Source organism: Pelodiscus sinensis, chromosome 29, assembly GCF_049634645.1.
Source record: "Pelodiscus sinensis isolate JC-2024 chromosome 29, ASM4963464v1, whole genome shotgun sequence".
Lineage (NCBI taxonomy): Eukaryota > Metazoa > Chordata > Testudines > Trionychidae > Pelodiscus > Pelodiscus sinensis.
Genome location: NC_134739.1, coordinates 10,395,506 through 10,401,505, shown reverse-complemented (window position 1 = coordinate 10,401,505; position 6,000 = coordinate 10,395,506).

Here is a 6,000-nt window from a genome sequence, read left to right as displayed (position 1 = left end):
TGACCCTCATTCGTTGTCTGTACAACAGATCCTAGATTATGTGATGCATCTAAAGACGACGGGACTGGCTATTTCTTCCCTAAGAGTACATCTAGCGGCAATTTCAGCCTTCTGTCTCCCCGTTGACGGTCATTCAGTGTTCGCCCACCCTATCACCAAAAGATTTCTGAAGGGATTAGGCAACCTGTATCCGACCCACAGGATCCCACCAGAGCCTTGGGACTTGCCTCTAGTATTAGACACTCTGACTCACTCGCCTTTTGAGCTGCTTGCAACGTGTGATCTACGGATGCTCACAATGAAAACGGTGTTTCTACTTGCCATCACATCGGCGCGTCGAGTAAGTGAATTAGCAGCTCTTTCCTCCGATCCGCCATATACGCAATTCTTCAGTGATGCGGCAGTACTGCGTGTCCAACCAGTGTTTTTGCCAAAGGTCAACTCTGCTTTCCACATAAATGAGCCCATAATTCTACCGACTTTCCACCCAAAGCCTCACTCCCCATTGGAAGATGCACGTCTACACACTCTAGATGTCAGGCGAGCACTGGCCTTTTACCTTGACAGAACTCGGGTCTTTAGGAAGTCTCAGTGGCTTTTCCTTTCTACAGCCGAGTGCTCCAAGGGCAAACTACTTTCTGCACAGCGTATTTCCCGTTTGGTCGTTGCTTGCATCACACAATGTTACGCCTTGCGCAACAAATCTCTTCCAAGCGGTCATCGTGCTCATTCCACTTGGGGCATAGCAACATCCATTGCCTATCTTCACGGAGTACCGTTGCAGGACATATGCCGTGCGGCAACCTGGTCATCTACCCTCACATTCGCTAAACACTATACCCTTGCGAACATACCTCCGATTCAAGGGTAGCTCAGGCTGTCTTGTCTACAGCGCGAGGGTGATAGATCCGAAGCACTCATGTAACCTTGGACCACTGCTGTGTACTCACCTTGAGGGACACTACTCAATGAAGAAAAGAGTTACTCACCTGGTGCAGTAACATCTGTTCTTCGAGATGTGTGTCCCCGTGGGTGCTCCACGTCCCACTCTCCTCCCTGCTTTGGAGCTTCTATTTATATCTTTCAGATGCTTCTGGTTGGGAGGAAACTGACAAGACCGGACCGTGCTCAGATGAAAGGCGCGAAGGGGCAGTCACGCATGCGCAGTCCGGTGGGGAGCTACTGCTAGTGAAAATTCCTCCGGTTTGCGGCGCCGGGACGAGCCCAGCACCTGGAGTGGAGCACCCATGGGGACACACATCTGGAAGAACAGACGGTACTGCACCAGGTGAGTAACTCTCTTTTCTGGTGGCACTGGCATGGGCACGTCAGCATTGGTTTTCCCTACATCCCCGCCTGTTGCTTTACAAATCGTATCCACTTCCGTTACTTCTGGACCTACTCACACAGAACCATGGCAGTCTCCTTCATCTGCAAATCTGTACGTTGCAGCTGACAGCATGGTACCTAGTTGGCTCGATACATCTGAAAACCTCTGCTCCGCACAGGTCAGGGACGTATTAATTCACAGCAGAAAACAAACCGCACATAAGACTTACCTAGCAAAATGGCATAGATTCGTCACATGATGTTCGGACCACCATATGGACCCGTACACAATTCCTCTCCACAGCATTCTTGATTATGTGATGCACCTGAAACAGGCAACCTTAGTGTTAGCCTCCATCAAAGTATACCTCGTGGCAATTGCCGCCTTTCGAAGACCCATTGATGGTACCTCAGTCTTCACTCACCCTCTTACAAAAAGATTCCTAAAGGGTCTCATGAACCTCAATCCCCTCCATCTGACCTCCTCCCCCACCTTGGAGTTTGGACTTAGTACTCACAACTCTGACTGCATTCCCCTCCCCCGGCCTACACACAGGCATCCAAGGGAAGTGTGCAGCCACAGTGGGATCCCCTTATGGGTGAGACAGGAGCTGGGAGCAGCCTTGCCCTCCCTGGGGTCCTCCCACAAAGGTGTAGATAGCAGCACTGTCCGCGGGAGCGGGTGCTGCCTTGCATGTGCAGGCATGCCCATGTGTTGTGTGCAGTGCTCCTCGGTCTGAGTGGGCTCATGTCTACTCCCTTGTAACTAGCCTGTTTTCAGCCAGGGCGCCCGCTCCCCCGGGCCAGAAGTGTGTGGCCTCCCTGAGCCTGGGAGCAGGATCCCGGGCGTGCTCAGGGGCTGCCTGCCGCGTCCACATGCCGCACAGCAATGCAGCACATGGTTGCATGTGCACAGACCACAGCATGACATGCAGCCCAAGCATCCCGCGTGACACTCGCCCCCTGCCCTCTGTGTGCCTGCCTCTCCTGCACTGTCTGTGTCACAAAGTGAGACCACTCACCTGAAGATCCCTCCCAGGAGGCCTGGGAGACGTCTCAGCTCACAGGAACCGGCTCGAGGGACAGGGTCACGGTGCTCGTCTACTCCTCCTCCTCCAGTGCAGCCAGCTGGTCCTGGCCCGCCTGCTCTTCCTCCAGGGTGACCTCCGGTTGGACGATGACGGAGCTCTTGACCCCGGAGTCCACCAGGATGAAAGACGTTTCCCCACCCCCCAGGATGTGGTGCAGCTCCCTGTAGTAGGGGCAGGTGTGGGGTCCTGCCCCTGAGTGGGAGCTGCACTCGGTGGCCCAAACATATCTCTGGTGGAGCTCTTTTACTTTACTCTGGACCTATTCCATAATCCATGGTGGGGGTCTGTGCTCTGCCAGGTACGTGGCTATCAGGCCATAATGTTGGCGTTCCACTGCTTGTCCCAGGGATCCTGCAGCGTCTCCTCCTCGTCCCACACCTCAAGGAGGGACTGGATCTCTGGGTCTCATCACAACGGGGCGTGCCTCTTGGTCCCCCAGGTAGGTCCTGGGACCACTGGGGCTGCTCCCTGCGTGGGCCAGGAGGGCCACGGGGAGCTTCAGGGATGGACATGGCTGGCAATGGCTGTGGCAGGGAGAGCAACACGGTAAGGGTGCTGCTCTCTGTCCTACTTCCCGCCACAAGGCTGGTCCAGGGTGCCTGCAGCGTTAAGAGGGGCCAGGAAACAGAAACCATAGAGTTGTGATTAGTTTGTATGGAGTGGCCACCAAGGCACCTGTGCTTTTTCCTGGAGGCCTCTTCTTCCACAAAAAAACCCTGTCCACACACACCTGTTTGAGAAAGAGCTCTTTCACAAAAAGGCTTTTTCCTCATAGAATGAGGACTACCAATTGAGGACAAAGTCCTCTGTTCTTTTGATTTACTTGTGAAAGAACCTGCTTGCAGTGTGGACGTAACTCAAGTTTTGTCAGAAAAACGTCTGTTTTTCTGACAAAACTCTGTAGTCTAGACATACCTTATAGATGAACATAATTTGTTGGGGGAAAAGTCAACATGGTTTCTGTAAAGGGAAATCCTGCCTTACTAATCTACTAGAGTTCTTTGAGGGGGTCAGCAAACGTGGACTAGGGGAATCCAGTAGATGTAGTGTACTTAGATTTCCAGAAAGCCTTTGACAAGGTCTCTCACCAAAGGCTCTTAAGTAAAGTACGTTGTCATGGGAAAAGAGGCAAAGCCCTCTCATGGATTGATAACTGGTTAAAGACAGGAAACAAAGAGTAGGAATAAATGGTAAGTTTTCAGAATGGAGAGAGCTAACTAGTGGTGTCCCTCACAGGTCTGATCTGGGACCAGACCTATTCAACTTATTTATAAATGATCTGGAGAAAGGGTAAACAGTGAGGTTACAAAACTTGCAGATGATACTAACCTGCTCAAGACCAAAGCAGACTGGGAAGAGCTTCAAAAAGATCTTACCAAGCTAAGTAAGGGGCAAGGGGAAGCTCAGTGGTTTGAGCATTAGCCTGCTAAACCCAGGGTTGTGTGTTCAAGCCTTGTGGAGGCCAGATAGGGATTTGGGGCAAAACTTTGTCAGGGATGGTACTTGGTCCTGCTGTGAAGGCAGGGGACTGGACTCAATGACCTTTCAAGGTCCCTTCCAGTTTTAGGAGATAGGCAATCTCCATTAATTTAAGTAACTGAGCAACAAAATGGCAAATGAAATTTAATGTTGATAAATATAAAGTAATGCACATTGGAAAAAGTACTTCTATACATCCTATATGAAGGGAACTAATTTAGCTATAACTACTCAAGAGAAAGATATCTTGGAGTCATTGGCTGTGTCAAGACTGGCCAGTTTTTCCAGATAATCAGCCACTTTTCCGGAAAAACTTGCCAGCTGTCTACACTGGCTGCTTGAATTTCCGCAAAAGCACTGACTTCCTACTGTAAGAAATCAGTGCTTTTTGCGGAAATACTATGCTGCTCCCATTTGGGCAAAAGTCCTTTTGCGCAAAAGGGCCAGTGTAGACAGCCCAGATTTGTTTTCCGCAAAAAAGCCCTGATCGTGAAAATGGCTTTTGCGGAAGTTAAGTGCTTTTGCGGAAAAGTGTCCATGCCAATCTAGACACTCTGTTCTGAAAATGCTTTTAACGGAAAACTTTTCCGTTAAAAGCATTTCCGGAAAATCATGCCAGTCTAGATGTAGCCATTGTGTATAGTTCTTTGAAATTATCCACTCAATGTGCAGTGGCAGTCAAAAAAGCAAACAGAATATTAGGAATCATTAAAAAGGGGATAGAAAATAAGACAGAGGGTATCTTATTGCCTCTATATAAAACCATGGTGTGCCCACATCTTGAATACTGCATGCAGATGTGGTCACCTCATCTCAAAACAGATATATTGACATTGGAAAAAGTTCAGAAAAGGGCAACAAAAATGATTAGGGGTTTGGAACAGTTCCCATATTAAGAGAGATTAAAAAGACTGGGACTTTTCGTCTCAGAAGAGAGGTGGTTAAAGGGGGGGGGGGGGTATGAAAGAGGTCTGTAATAACTGATGTGGAAAAAGTGAATAAGGAAGAGTTATTTACTTGTTCCCATAATATAAGAACTAGGGGGTTACCAAATGAAATTAATAGGTAGCAGGTTTAAAACAAACAAAAGGAAGATTTTCTTCACACAGTGCACAATCAACCTGTGGAACTCCTTGCCACTGGATGTTGTGAAGACTAGGACTTTAACAGGGTTCAAAAAAGAGCTTGATAAATTCATGGAGGTCCATCAATGGCTATTAGCCAGGATGGGTAGGAATGGTGTCCCTTGCCTCTGTTTGTCTGAAAATGGATGACAGGGGAGGGATCAGGTGATGATTGTCATGATTATGAGGGTTAGCCAGGAGCCTGGGGATTAAGGGGTTAACTACACCTAGCCAGGTGGACAAAGGAATTTGGGAACTGGGACAAAGGAATTTGGTTTTTTTCCTTTCTCCCTTTTGTCTCTCTCAGGCTGTGTCTACACTGGCATGAATTTCCGGAAATGCTTAAAACAGAATAGTTTTTGTTATAAGTATTTCTGGAAAAAGAGCATCTACATTGGCAGGATGCTTTTCCGGAAAAGCCCTTTTTCCGGAAAAGCGTCCGTGGCCAATGTAAACGCGCTTTTCCGGAAAAGAGCCCCAATCGTCATTTCCGCGATCGGGGCTTTTTTCCGGAAAAGACTACTGGGCTGTCTACACTGGCCCTTTTCCGGAACAGTGTTCCGGAATAAGGACTTATGTCCGAGCGGGAGCAGCGTAGCTTTTCCGGAAAAGCGGCTGATTTTGTACAGTTCAACGTCGTTGCTTTTCCAGAAATTCAAGGGCCAGTGTAGACAGCTCGCAGCTTATTCCGGAAAAGCGGCTGATTTTCCGGAATAAGTGGCCCAGTGTAGACGCAGGCTGAGTGTGTTCTCTGCAGCTACAGAGAGGGACAAGCATGTCTCTCTCTCTCCAAGACACCATTCTTCATTTTCTGTAAGTAGGGTAAAGTTTAGGTAGTTTCATTAGGCTTTATTGTTTTAAGGGTTGGGTAGGGGATCTGATATCTGGCACTGCTTAAGAGATGTTTGGCTTTTCTTTTTAACTAAGTTCTAGCCCATGGTGTAATTCCTCCATGAGTATATTTTGCTACCTTTCCA